This window comes from Paramormyrops kingsleyae, chromosome 1, assembly GCF_048594095.1.
Source record: "Paramormyrops kingsleyae isolate MSU_618 chromosome 1, PKINGS_0.4, whole genome shotgun sequence".
In the NCBI taxonomy this organism is placed as follows: domain Eukaryota; kingdom Metazoa; phylum Chordata; class Actinopteri; order Osteoglossiformes; family Mormyridae; genus Paramormyrops; species Paramormyrops kingsleyae.
In genome coordinates, this window is record NC_132797.1 from 68,478,080 (window position 1) to 68,493,330 (window position 15,251).

A 15,251-nucleotide genomic window follows, 5' to 3' on the forward strand; every position below is an offset into this window, starting at 1 on the left:
GAAAGTGATGTCATAACCATCCGTCACATGACCATCTCCAATACGGCTTCCTGTTCGGGCGGCCGACGACAGCCGAACGCCACATCGTGCTGAAATTATGTGTAAACACAGAGGCCTGAAAGTGTGAAATTCGGGGGTGTCCTGTTACTCAGGTTCTGCAGAGAGGTGGAGGGGCTGCCGTCCTAATGATGAGGCTTACATCTGCGAGGCTAACGAGAGAGGTCATTACCCGCGGTGGAATAAGGTCCAGTAATCTATTCTCCTGAAACACACAAGCATGGACTTGCCTGTGCCCAATCAAAGCAGGCGGCCATCTACCACTCATTACAGGATTATTGTTCACTTTTGGGCATTATCATATAATAAGTAAACAAGGCTCTTTTTTTTTTTTTTTAACTGCTCACGAGGTAAACCACTGAGTGGCAGGTTGCCCTCCATGCGCGTTTGCTCCAGCGCTCTGCACATATTAGCCTGCTCTGTGGTCAAAATCACCCAGGAGCCAGTGTCATCATTAATGGCAAGACCGTTCCATCCCTCAGGACCTCTTTGTGTGTGTTAGAGAGGACTTAACTACTCAGTTTGGGCATAAACAAAGGCTGGTGAGTCTGGATGAAGGGCAGGCTCAGGCACCGATTTAGACGCCTATATTAGCGACGGGCCCCCTATATAAAAGGGGGGCTGGGCACCAAAGTTGGCTGGCAGGCCTATTTTTTTTTCACCACAGAAATTTGAAAATAAATTCAAATGTCCACCCCCCTAACCATCCAGTCCACATCACTGCTTAGCCAGTACAGGATGATGGTGGAAATAAATTAAAAATTAATTAAAAATTAAATTTAATGAAAATTTGAAATTGCCACGTAGTGTATATACACGGTCATACATGCATACATACATATATGACCACACCACAGGATCAGATGGGCGACTTGTTTAATTGGCCAGGACCAGGCAATTGCTTTGGTCCTCATCCCAGAACCAAGCCCTGTACCAGCATCGATCAGTGCGGGGACGTCGATAACGGGCTCGAACACAGCACAGCTGCAAAATGTCAGGCTGGTCGGTAAACACCCCCCCCCCCTCCCCAAAAGCAGAGGCCTAATATTCTGCACATCCTGCACCTGCATATGCACCTCTGGCTCCGTGCCAGAGTCCTTAATGAAAGACGCTCCCGCCAGTCGCACGGTCACTGACAGACGTTTTGACTCAGGGGCGACACGTCTGCTTGCCAGCCCGCGTCCTCCTCTGCCGGACGTTCGACCCATAAAAGGCGTCGCTCCCGGCCAGATCCGATTCTCCGCCGTACCTTACCACGCGTCCGCCGCTGCCGCCATTCCTGGCCGGTCACTCAGGGCGGGGCTGAAAGAGAGCGTGAGCCTTGGGGATTTACCTAATGCCCAGCACTGTCACTATCAATGACGTGACCAGGCACGGAAAATGACAAGAAAATTACAGCCAGTGAGGATCCGGAGACCGGGAACGCTGCCCCAGTCAGATGCGATTGCTTTATCCGACTATAGAATAGCCCCTCTCATGTCGGATGGATAAACATGTGGCTGTCAGAGCAGCGGTGAGGGCTGGGTACTCACAGCGCTGAACCCAAAAGCGTATGGTCAAGGTTATTAGAGATTCATGACAGGTAGTGGCTTATATTACAGTGTCACTAAAATTTTCATGGGGATGCATTCAAGATGGCATCTAAGTTATTTATATGTTGTTTGCCAGATGTCACTTCAGCAGCTGTACCTATAAATCAGCGCAAAGTCTTTTTTATTAAGTTGAAGGAAGTGTGGCAGGATGGTCCGCTTCTTATTAAAAGAATTTGCTTAACTGCAGCTTTGTTTAAACCGAATCTGAACATGACCTCTCACCCCTGTTTCTCCCGTCCCCCCCCCAGGAAGAATCAGGGTGCAGCATGGAGAAAAAGGCAGCTGGTGGTCTACAGAAGGCTGCCTGGGCAGTTGTGGCTTTTAAACCCTTATTAGCTGCCCCCCCCCCCCCCCCCCGAAGCATGGCCATGGTGTCCCGGGGGGGGCACTTTCTTTTCTCTCATAATTATGCCTGCAGAAAAAAAGAATCACAGATGAAATCACAGACAAAAAAATTAAAGAATGTTTCGTGTGACTATCCATTATTGTAACAATTTGATACACCTTCGTGACAATGCAAGACATGTGACCATTCAGTTTTCTGGCTAACGCACGGCAGATTGCCTTTGTATGAGTTTCATTATGACATCACAGAACGTGTATTCACCAGGTGCTCCACTATTAAATCACCACCAATGACAAACACTGCATTTAAAAGCCATGAAAACGCCGCTTAGGGATTACAGAAGGTCTGAGGTCCTGCGTGTGCTGCTGTGATTTACCCATGACTGCAATGACCTGTCATTGTCACCCAGTTAAAAGGTATACCCATAACAGCAGTAACCACTTACAGCCACTTGGTTATAATGCCCTAGAGTGGAGACTACTGACCATTTGGTATGGTGAGAGAAAAAAAAACAATTTTAAACCAGATTACTCAGCTTTAGCACGACAGTAATGTATACCAGAAAATTGTATTTGCGTTAATACATTATTTATAAGAATATAAGTATATTACAAGTACAAAAGCACAGAATACAGTTCAGGTTAAGCTAACTCACAGCTTAGATTTAGTACCCAATACAGAAAAGTGTATTTTAGGTCATTAAAATGGCCCATATTTTTTTTTTACCTTTGTATTTAATACGTAACAGTAAAATGCATAACATTATCGAGTGCCGTCACAGCAAACGGTCGCGATGCGTCCCTCCGCCCATTCGGCGACCCCAGAGGTGCACGGCTTGATGGCGTGGCGCTGTGGATGGAGTTTAGGAGCACGTCTGGGTCACCACATCATACAGTCACAGGCCCGGCCAGCACGCCCTCCCCCCCCCCCCCCCCAGTCCTCAGCCCAGAGAGACTAATTAAAAAGGGAACGTGGCCTCTCTGAGTAATCAGCCCCCTCCATTAGAAGAGGCTTTTACTGTGTATAGATTTATAAGCGTGTCCTGTAGCCTGATCATGGTGTAAAATCATAACACACTAATAATAATCATGGTCTGGGCCTGATGATGCTTAGAAACACAAACAAAACTGACCTTAAAATTCAAAAACTTAATTACAAGACACAATACAGAATTTGTTAATACACCTAACTCTGAATAAATATTAACCCGTTTCATTTCAGCGTATAAATGTAAGGGTTTAAGTTTTAAGCAGTGATTGCGGCTTTACGTATGCAAATGTCTTTCTGTGTTTTAATATCTCCCAGCGTGCATATCCATATTTCGGCTGCATTTTTTTTCCCTTCCATCCACAGTTGGCTCTCGGATGAAAGCAGAAGCCCCGCTATTGGGCCAAATGTTATTTACATGTGTTATTCCTGCTGTCTTTTTCTCTGGACCCCTCAAATAAATGTTTTTCAATTAACACTTTTATACACAAGGCATTCAGATGCGGTAGCTGGGAAGGAGACGATACAACATAGAAATCCCAGGCCGCTTCGATATATGAAAAAAAATTACAGCACAACTATGATACAACTGTTCCGTCCATTTGGTATATATCTCCCCTCCCCGCTTAATTCTGTATTGTGTTTCACAATTTCAGCTCCCCCTTCCCAACTATAATTTTCACCCCCAATAAAAGGATTGTTTTGATATAAAGTAACAACGACAAAGAACAACTTAAACAAAACAGGTAGCCCCCAATCCGAAGGGGAAAAATGCAAAATGCGAAATTCGAAAGGATCAGTGTTAAATGTTGTGATAGCTAGACTGAGAATAAGAAGGATGTGGGGATGACTCTCTTTGATTTATTAATGTCGCGTTACGTTCCTCCATGCAACAACCTGGATTGCACAAAGCACATCTCAAAAATCATAAGCATCTATACTGCAAAAAATAAATGATAATGATAATAAAATGAGGTGCTGAGTCATCCTATGCAGACTGCCCCCTGACTTGTGCCCTGTGCTTCCTGGGAAAGACTCCAGGCCCACTGCGATGCTGTACTGGTTGGGCGCTTACAGACTATTGATGGGGCTCTGAGTCCCCAGTATGTCGTAACGGTGTACCTTTAACAGTGCCAGCAAGGAAAACAGGGTGTCTAGCATATTAGATACCTAGCATAAGTTCAGACACCACGATCCACAAATGGACTAAAAAATCCAGCAATCAGGCAGGCTGAGACTCCATACTTCAGTCTTGTGAGATAAACGCCTATCATGTAAAGCTTGATAAATAGGTGAAGAGTATGAGAACACGGTCTCAAAAACTGTGACTTTTATCACCTGCAAATGACCGATTATCGACTGTCCGACGTGTCGCCGGGTCTCGTTAAAAATTAAGGGGCCCGCATGACCACGGGGGCGGCGGCCATTCTGTTCCTCCTGCTGCCACGAGCTAGAACCCATCCGCAGCTAAAGAACATCAGCCTGCATCCCCGGCGTGCCCACGGCATGAAAAATTCAAGAAAGCTGTACTTTTTAAGGCCATTTCCCATGAAAGGCGCCGGTCGGACCGCGCTGACTTATGACGGATGAATAGGATTGGACTGTTGTGATTGTGGCCTTGATGTTTGTAACGTCGGAATTATTTATAAAACATCAATTTGAGCTTAAGAAGAGAGATGGAGTCCGGTGTGTGCATTTCTGTTCCGGCCCCTCAGAGAATTTCTATTTATTTGGCCTGAAATGTAGAGGATTTAAAAAAAAAAAACAGGAAAGTCTCTGTGAAGCATGTCTGTGAAGGGGGTCAAAATGATATGGCGTTTCTCACACAACTCAGACACTGCTAGAGCTCTGAAATCTGCATAAGATATTTACGCCAAAATAAAAGGCGAAGAGCTTTGCAGTTCGGGGAACTTTTGCGCTACGGAACAATGATCGCCAAAGAACAGCATCCCATAGCTGTTTGTATGCAAACAGAGCAAAGCGTTTTATTTTATTTTGCTGTTTATGCTAAGATGACAATTCAGAGGCGAAATTCGAAATTTGTCCACTGGACCCCTAGCATACCATGTTTGATTGATCTTTACCTCATCAAATTATTACTATTTATTACCGACTTTGTTCATTAATGAAGAGGGGAAATTGAATGAATACAATGGCTGAGGTGCCCCTGACGAGAGGTTTGGGAACCAAAGCTGTGTTTTTCGAGCCGTCCGTCAAGATATCAGTAACTTTTCTGGAGAGAAGAAGAAATTCTTGTTATTTTGTATAGTGTATTCATTTGCATGTAATTTAATAGTGATTTTTTTTTTTTTACTAAATGTACACTTGGTACAGGGACAAATAGCTTTAAACATTTTCTTTGATGACTTCCACAGTAATGAATGTGGTTACTCCTCTGATGCATTTTACATGGCAAAAAACAATCTCAAGCCCAGTTCTAGTAAGAGAATGAAGGAAGGAAATTTCTGTTGGAGATGCTGAATGCAAAGGCCATATAAGTGTCCCCGTTACATGAGCAGACAGGACTGGAAGGTTGGCATGGTTCTCATTGGCAACGCAGCGTGAAAAGTCAGGCTGACCGATTAGCGGCTGTTGCCTGGTCTCGTTTATCGAGGTAACGTGAGATCCAGGAGAAAATTCCTAAAGGGTACCAGCGTTGCCCACTGACGGAACGTGACGCAAGCATCCCACGGCCTTCCTCCCTGAACCGGCAGGCCGGCACCCGACGTGCGCACGGTTTACAGGACCGTACGCAACTGGATACGTTAGTTCCTCAGAGCATCGGATCTGCTCCGAACGCGGAAGCCGAACTTTCGCCCGGAAAAGCATCCGGTCGCACGAGTGGAGCCCGACCGCAGTACAGGGAGCCCTGAGCCAATTTCCGCATGTCGCACGGTGTCTCTTGGTCGGCCTCCCCGTGGCAAAGTGAAATGGAATTGCGTCTCACATTCACAGACAGCTCTGCGAGGGTGATAATAGAACCGCTCCCTGCTGTCTGTAGGCAGGAAATAGGAAACTGACATATGGGGCTTGGAAGCAAATAGAAAACGAAAAAATGTCCAGGCTGAAAGTGGAGGGGGGGCGGGGGGGGGCAGCGCACACATGAATCCAAAGGTTAATGATCATTCTGGAATTCGAGTCAGGGAACTCAGCTAAGTTAAGAGGCTAAGTTCAAAAATCCCAGGTTGGGTATTTTTTTCTTTTTCCTTCTGTCGCCCCCGCTGCCCAAACAGTGAATAAAATGTCAGTATCTCATTACTTGCTCACGTCAAAAAGAGAGGCCACTTAAGGGGACTAACACGTGTGATCATATTACTCAGGCAACAGATAAATAACCTCTGCAAATCAGGTCTTACTCGACACGCGTGAGACATTTAAATGATCTTCGGGTCCTTGGTTTTGCATTCAGAAAGTTATACTAAAAACCGCTATAATAATTATTAATAACTATAAATTCATCTATATAAACAAAGCAAAAAGCACAATAATAATTTTTTTTTTTTTTTTTAATTCTCACCCAGGAAGACGTCCCTCTGAGGAATAGGCTGTGAGATGTTAGTAACCTTCTTTCGATGCATGGGGTCAGATCCATAGTCTGCAGCGATGGTACTCTCCAACAGGCCCACCATAGCTCTGTGGATCCCTGCAGTGGGGCCCTGGTCTGTTTTACCGTCCTTCCTAGCCCCTTGATGGGCAATCTCTCCTGCTTCCTCTGAGTGAAATCTTGCCCACGAGGAGGATGAAGACCTCTGTAGGACTCACAGAGCATGAAGGATTATTAAGCGCAACATCGGACTAAAAATAAAATAAGGCGCCTTTAGCTTCCCGCTATCGTTGGAGGGCCACATCGTTAGGGGCGACGTGTGCGTTAACAGAGGATAAAGCCAGCTCTCAGCTTTTCATCCCGTTACCACACCTTGACTGAGTCACTTTTTACCCTTTCATCACTCGACACTGATTTCTCAACCCTTTAAATATCAATTAAAACAGCAGCGGACCTCCAGGCTCGATCAGGAAGCAATTTGCGGAGTGTTAGACGCCGCTGAGCCTTTTGTTAACATTTTCTTTTTTCATATACTTTTTTCCCCTCTTCACAGCGAAGGTATTTGACTAAGCGGGTGACAACTGCTGAAATAGACAAAGGTGTCATCACAAAATGGCCGCCGCGATGCGGAAGACCTCGAATGCTGAGGGCTAGCTGCTGTGATGCCAGTGCATCAACAAAGAAGGAAGCTGCTATATTATGTAAACATCCGTGTATTATGTTATATATACATACTCAGTGTCCAGTTTATTAGGAACACCTGCTGGTCAACGCAAATTAAGTGCAGTAAGTCAGGTGGTTACAATTGAATACAAACAGAAGACTGACAGGGTCAAGAGCTTAGAATGTGTTAGAATGGCTAAGATTTATGTTCTAAGTGATTTTTAACATGGTGTAATTGTTGGTGCCAGACGTGGTGGTTCCAGCATCTTATAAGCAGTCACCTTCCTGGGATTTTCACACACTACTGTGTCTATGGTTTACAGAGAGCGGTGCGATAAGCAAGAAACATCCAGCAAGCGGCAGTTTCTGTGGCCAAAAACACCTTGTTAATGAGAGAGGTTAGAAGAGAGCGGCCAGACTCGTTAAAGCTAACGGGAAGGCCACAAGTGCAAAATTAACAGCTCAGTCCAACAATGGTATGCAAAGTGGCAACTCGGAACACACAGCTTGTCTAGCCTTGAAGCAGTTCTGGAGGCAAAACGAGGTCCTACCCATCGCTAGCTTGAGGGTACCTAACCACATGGCCACTGAGCATATATACACAAACCATTCCACATCCTTACCTCTCTGCCTGCTCAGGTCCATGCTACATTCTCGCAAGACGCCTGGCTGCATTGCCTTATTTAAGGCTGCAACCCTAAAACAGAGAAAGTTGGGAGGGGGAACGCAGACCTTCAAAATCCAGAATTGATTCATAGTCGATATTTTTGATACGTGTGCTTGTTGCCGACATCATTAACAAGCATCTACATTTATAAAACCCACATTTGCCACATTTACCATGCCTTTATTTAGCATTAACAACATCTTTATTAATGATGGGTATGAAAAATATTTTGCCCACACAAAACAAACGAACGTGCCAACAGGGATTGATGACTAAACATGAAATTGTGGACGTTACTTGGATAGGCGTGACTGTAATGTACCTAGGAAGCTGTCGCTCATGCAGTAAAGTTGACTGAGGCCATTACTACCTTCAGTAGTAAGCATTTACCAATCATTACCAAGCGAGCAGACACTCCCATATCTTGTGGCCATCAAGTACCCATAACGAGCCCCTATACTCCATGGAACAACAATGACAGTAAGTTACCAAAGACTTGACATGAATACTGACCTGATCAAGTCCAGTGTAAGCCTGGAGTTCATTTCAGAGCGGCACAAACCTTTGTGGATGTTGCACATAGTCTACTGGGGGGAAAAAACACACACATACACATACACACACTATTGACTGTATAACTAAACATGGAAGTAATTAGTAAAACATTTTAAATCCATTTATTTAAAACTAAGCTATATTCTTTTCACTGTGTTTATGATATATAAATATTTAAATTTCAGTAAGGAAAGAAGGCCATACCTGTATCATTAAGATTATATATTTATGTTATTTTATATATCATTTATTAGCATTCTCCATAACTGCTGTTTTTTATTTTTTAAAAAATGTTAACACACTGTAATTTGGCCACCAAAACACTTATTTAACAACTCTACTTATTAAAGAAATTAAATGAAAACATCTGTTAATTAATGTTTATTTCACACTTTGATGGAAGATGGGCTCAAACACATTAACTATTGGACATCAGTCAACAGTGATATCACTGTGTTCGCAACAGGTTAATACAAGTGACCCTAGTCTCTATATTTTTTTACTGCATGCTACAGCTAACCCTACTGGCACCGCATCCAAAGGCGTACAAATTCTTACAATGCGGCGTCTCCCATCGTTTGACGTTAAAGGTTTCTTTAAGTTAAAAATTTAACCTCTATGTAAAGTAACACCAGTTTCGCCAGTATACGGGAGTACAAAACCGCTACTAACAATAGCGTTAAAAACACAATATTTACTTCCACAAACGTTACTATAATCATTTTTTAAAAAAACTGCACCAAACAAAATGTTTACGTTCAAAAATCCTTTCTTCAAGTAGTATGACGCGATCTAAAAAAAATCTATTTCCCACGTTAATTACATAATTCACAAAAACAACACTTCTAAGTGAATTTATATGCAGTTATAGTGGTAACTTGCTTCCTTACGCAAGGCACGACGTACAAATCGATACAAATTTCCTGTTCTACGGTCATCAATACATTTGCCCCAGAATACAAACACTCCTCTCCCCTTCTTTAAGCCTGACAGGCCACAAACATACAAAACCAGAATAGTTTTTAGTAAAACTGAAAACGTCTATCACTTTTTACACAGCCCTTTCGCGCGGTCATGTTACGCAACTGTAAGCGAAAGAGATGCAACATGCATCATAAGCTATAACTTAAAATGCAAGACATAAGAGATGCGTTACTGATATATCTACTAAGGGTTTTTATTACGCCTCATAAAAAAATACAGCACCAGACGAGTGCAAACTGGCTGCCAGATTGACTGAACAGGATCATTCAAAGGACACCCTACGTTTCCTTTACATTCAGGGGCTGCTCACGCCGTAATGATGGTGTTACATTCTGTCTGGAAGCTTCTCCATCTTACCTGTTGACTGTTAAATGAGGGGCATGAGAATTGGGAGACGCACTCTTGCCCAGCTGCAACTGTTGCCCGGGCATCTGCTATGAGGGGGCTGGGGTGCATTGGGGAAAAGGAAACGGCAGCGAGTAAACCAAAGTCACCGCGGATCAGACATAAGGAAAATCCACAGCTGCAGGACTAATTTGCATCTACTGCTCAAATATCTAACCACAGACATGGAAAAGCAGTCATTAAGTCATTAGATATACCAATATCATTTTTAAAATTAGATAAAGCACATCCTCATTACACAGCAGTGTTCCATATTTTTCAAGATGGGAGAGTAATTATTGCTAAGTATGTCTGGCTGTGGTGTCTACCAATATCTTAAACACCTGACAGTACCACACGACAATCCCCTATTAATTCCTAGTTTAGGACTCAATATTCATTTTAAACAGTAACTCCCTTCTGAGTTTTGATCTTAATAATAGGCGTGCAATACGTACTTCGGAGGAACAATTCTGGCGAGTGGACAGTTGCTCAGTAATGCACACCGATAAAATGAATGACGAAGGTCACTTTGCAAGCTAAAGATTTATCTAGAAGGCGTCATATTTGCCTTATTTATTTATCTGTTTATTTATTTGCCAGTGTATGTGCAGAGAGAAGAAACACTGACGCTTAAAATCCACCACAAGTTTATTGCCGTAAAGAAATATGTGCGGGGGAAATAATTCATTTTGGATTTACACATGGATGGTTACCTAATAAGACAGCAAGAGGCTAACCGGTGACAAAGTCTGCTCTCGTCTTCCCTTTTGATTCCTCCAATTATCCGTGTGACTGTAATGGCGGTGTGAAAGCAAAACACCGGCGGGTTGCGGGGCAAGGCAACAAGCAAACAGCCACCCTGCAGACAATGGCTTTATCGCGGTATCCAAAGATAACTTGCAGATTGGGGCACTGGGAACACTTCGCAGGTAGCTGTCACGGGTGCGGCAGGAGAAAATTGCGTTCGTAGTCCCCAGGTAGAAAAAGCTGTGAAGAAAATACGCCCACTATTTGTCTTGCGCTAAATTAAAAGCAGAAAAAAAGGAATTAACAAAATTTCTTCCAGATCATCAGTACACCTGTCATAAACTGCATGTCGTTTATTACAACTCCACCCCTCCATGTAATTGTCTTATTATTATAGATTATATTAATGTCTTATTTATACGTGGGTGACAATATGACATAAATACAGAACGGTATCCTATCAAGTTCGCCGTATTTGAGCACCTCATTTCGGCCCGTCTCTGTTTTAAGAGCCATAGACATAAATATGGGGCCCCCGTTCTTTTCCGTTTTAAGAGATACTGCAATTAAAAGACAGCTGTCCTTGAATGAAAAGAGTTTTTTAATAGAAAAATCTGTTCTAGTGAAGTAATTACCAAAACCCCAAAGACAACGAAAGACTGGGCGCACTGGCACACGAGCTGGAGCCCTGGGGGGGTGGGGGGCACGGAAACCGGGAACATTACATATGGTGTGCCATTTTAACAGGTTTTGCACCAAAACAAGTAAGAGCCCCACCGCACACGATTGAGTACAGGAGAAAAGCCAGGTTTGCAATCACCCCGCCCACATTTCACCTCACACCAATTCGGATAGAAACAGATATGCTTGTATTTTATCATTACCTAAAACTCTACGCGTATGTACATATTAAACTGTAGATGCTAGTGCGCATGTGCAGTATGTATGTAGGCTACGCATAAGGCACTATATAGAATCAGTAGATGCAAAAAGCTCAGCCGCGTCCTCCAGATTGGAGCCGCGAAACTGGGCGCTTAATGAAGTCGTCCACCCACTGATGTGAAGAGGTGTCAGTCAGAGACCCTCTCTGCCAGCATGCGGATCAACTTTGCCCAAGCCAGATGGTTTCCTAACACTGCATAAATAGTTTGATTTGTGAGCAAACCTCAATAACAAGGTTCACGCACATGTATACGGGACAACTGTATAGTCGTCAAATGGATATATTTATATATTTTTAAACTGTGCACTGATAACCTCTGAGCAAACGCCATGTACGATTAAATAAAGAGAAAAATATACATAGATATCGAGCTTTCAAGAAATTATGTTGATCTTGTTTAGGCAGGGCCACCAACAACATATCAGAATTTGAGGCTCTTTTGTTTACAAAGTGTTAGGAGAAGCCATTTGTCATTGTAACAATGGCTTTGCTCGAACCACAATGTGTTATACACCAAGTTCCTCCTCTGCAAATTTGTTAACACAATTAGATAGATTACTCCACCTTTCCTATGGTGTGAACTGGTATCAATTATTTAGCTATCCTTCCATTAATACATTTCATTGAAATACCTGCTAATGACTTGTGAACCCAGGCGTTAGTGTGTGACTGGAGTCGCTGTGGCGATTTATTATACTGTATGTTCACATTGGTGTAGAATGCCCTTTCTGGGCATTTTAAATTCAACCTGATGTGAGAATGTCCACATTACACTCAGCCAAAGGTGTTTATGATCTTGTAACGTCTTAATCATGGAGACCCGTGAGGGGAGGGTAGATGACTTCTACCTGCAAAAGGGACTCGAAGGAAAACAAGAAAAAAAAATCTCCTTAGAGGTTTTTGCTAGGTGCTGGAGATTCACACCACGCAAGGTGTTTTCTGGCAGCACAGGAGAGAGGCTTTGGAGGGGACAGACACGGTAGAGGACCATATTGTGCAAAGGGAGGGAAGGTAAAAGTCTGGGTGTTTATTCGATCCCACGATAAACATCTGAACGTCCGTGATTCCTCCCTTTCAGCGCCCTATACGACAGAAAACAAAAGACTGAAAGCATACTATCGGAGCGAGTATCTTGGAAACCAGTCCCTGTTCTAATTGTGTCTACGCAAGGCCATATGGACATGTGTGAAAATAGAAATTTATTGAAGTACACGAAGATTTATTCAGGGGGAGGGAAAAAAAACATGACACGCTTTATCTGATTTTAAAAGATCGCATCCGAAGCCTAACGCCCATCTCACGAATAGATGTTTAAAACAATTCTTTAAAGGCGCCATTAATTCAGATGCTTGATTCCTTGTGAATTGGAGGGAGCCGAGTCGTATTGCCTAACAGTTTATTTAAGTCCTGAATATTAAGGGAGGAGGTAGGGGGGAAAACAAGCTGCGGGCGGAGCTCTCCCCTCTGATGTACAGAGGCAGCCTGTTAGCGGAGGTGTTAATTGGCAAATTCAGTACAAGTCAGAAGCATGTTCCGCGTCGTCCTCGCCCAGTAAGGCAAGGTCATTAAACTGGGAATGAATTCTTTCATGCTGGCTTAACCCCTTGCTTCGCGAGGCACAATTTTCACCACCAACCCCCCCCCTCACATCCTCCCCAGTTTTCAGCCGCTGTAATGAAAAAGCCCCACCGGCGAAAATCAGAGGCTCCAACAGCAGCATTGCCGCGGTTAATTTATTTTCGCCTTTTCTCTCACTATCGAGGTAGAAGCAACATGCAAGTATTTATAGTATTACTCTTTTGTTGCGTTTTTTTCCATTATTAATTGTCCTAAGTGGAAATTGAAATTTTATTATATTTTAGGGCTTCGTTCCCAAAACCCCAAGTATTTCCCCGCAGGAGTACCACGTGGAGCCACGACACCAGCGTCACCGTGTTTCGTGGCCGCGAGGTGTCCGCGCAAACAGCGTGGCCGCTTGCGTTTAAGACGCAGTGACACTCGACAAACGAGCCGGTTCGGTGAGCCTGGCGAGATCTTCAAATGCCGTCCAGCTACCACTTCCGCCGAACTTGGGAGCTCCCCTCGTCCCCAACCTCCCCCCTCTGGGGGCCCTGGGTGCGATCTCACCACAGCCTCTGTCATAGCTCGCCGACGGGCGCCAGATCGGCTCTCCAAAAAAAAAAAAAAAAAATGGGGGCCTTCGAATCACCAGGGAAACAAACACTTTTCTGGGGAGGGCACTTTCTAGTCCTGCAAGAATCAAAGGCGGCCACAACACGCCGCCTCACGTGAGGAAAATCCTGCAGCTACTGTAGGAGGATCAGGGCGAGTGTACTGAGTCACACAAAAATCTGTGATTCCCTTCATCCTTCTTGGCTGCAATGTTTTGGCTTCCCTCAGTGCCTAAACGAAGCGCCTGGCATTTTAATGAGCGCATTATCGTCAGGGCTACCCTGAAATTTTGCTCACTTGGTCCCAGGACACACAAGCACAATGAAGACCCACTTAGGGTAAAGTGTCCATTATACGTCGACATAGTTCTTGTCGTACTACATAAATAATGAGGTCAGTTGTCCTGAGTGGTCACCCTCATCGGGCACCTGCCTTCAACTTTGATTGATGATCTATTTATTAAGTAAAAAGCTGCAGTGCTCAGCCAAGACAGCCCCACAAACCATGTCTCGTCATTGACCAGAGTTCCTGCAGCTCGAACAACAAAATGCATTATCGTACCCTAAAACTTTCCAAGCAACCATGGATGCAGTTCACCTCCACTCTTTAAACGTCAAAAATATTGGTGGTAATTACAGGACTGCTCCAGACTTCCTGGTAATTAACACCACATACTAATTCAAGAATGTGTCTTCCTTTCTAATTAAGCAGCATTCTCTTTGTGTTTTTTTTTTAATCCCCAGACTGCCTTAGTTCACAGCAGGACGATACCTCAGCAAAGATTCTCGTCGTTGTTTGTTCAACGTGACTATAAAAACCCACTGTGCTAACATCCCACCCAGATCCTAAACTGGACCAAAAAATGGTGTATATATATATATATATATATATATATATATATATATATATATATGTATGTGTGTGTGTGTGTGTGTGTGTGTGTGTGTCCATAAAAAGCAGCTCACAAAAGGACAAAGAATAAATAAAGATCTATGGTAAGTTTTTTTTCTCAGTATGTAGCTGATGTTGGATATGAGATGGAGAACAAACAAAACATAAAGCACAAGAATTGTGGAGAATTGTGGACTATCGCATTTCCAAAACTGTTATATTACAGGTACCCCAAGCATTAGTCACAAAACTGGAATAATAAAAATATGATAATCTAATATTAGGCCTTATGGCAGCAGTCAACCAATCAATCTATTCCATTTCATCAGGTTGTTCCTTCTTCATTTGTAAAATGCAGAGGAATCAGCTGTACAGTCCATGGGCAACACAAATTCCTAGATTCATAAGTGCATTGACCCTCGGGTCATCACGAACAAATATGCTGAGCTCTCTCTACTATCTTCTGACTAACAAGACTCAAGAACTAATTTAACGTGTCCCCATTTGCTCACTCCTCTTGACTTTCCACACATAAACACATTTGTCTACATGTGTCTGAAAAAACACACAAAAATTTTTTTATGACAATGTGCAAATACTCTTCTGCCATTTATGTGTTGTAAGCAACGATGACCCACTTTATGTCAAAAAACTACAAGTTACATCACTGTGGCCAATCTTGGGTCTTACAGTTTTAATTGGTTTACCTTAAGGTA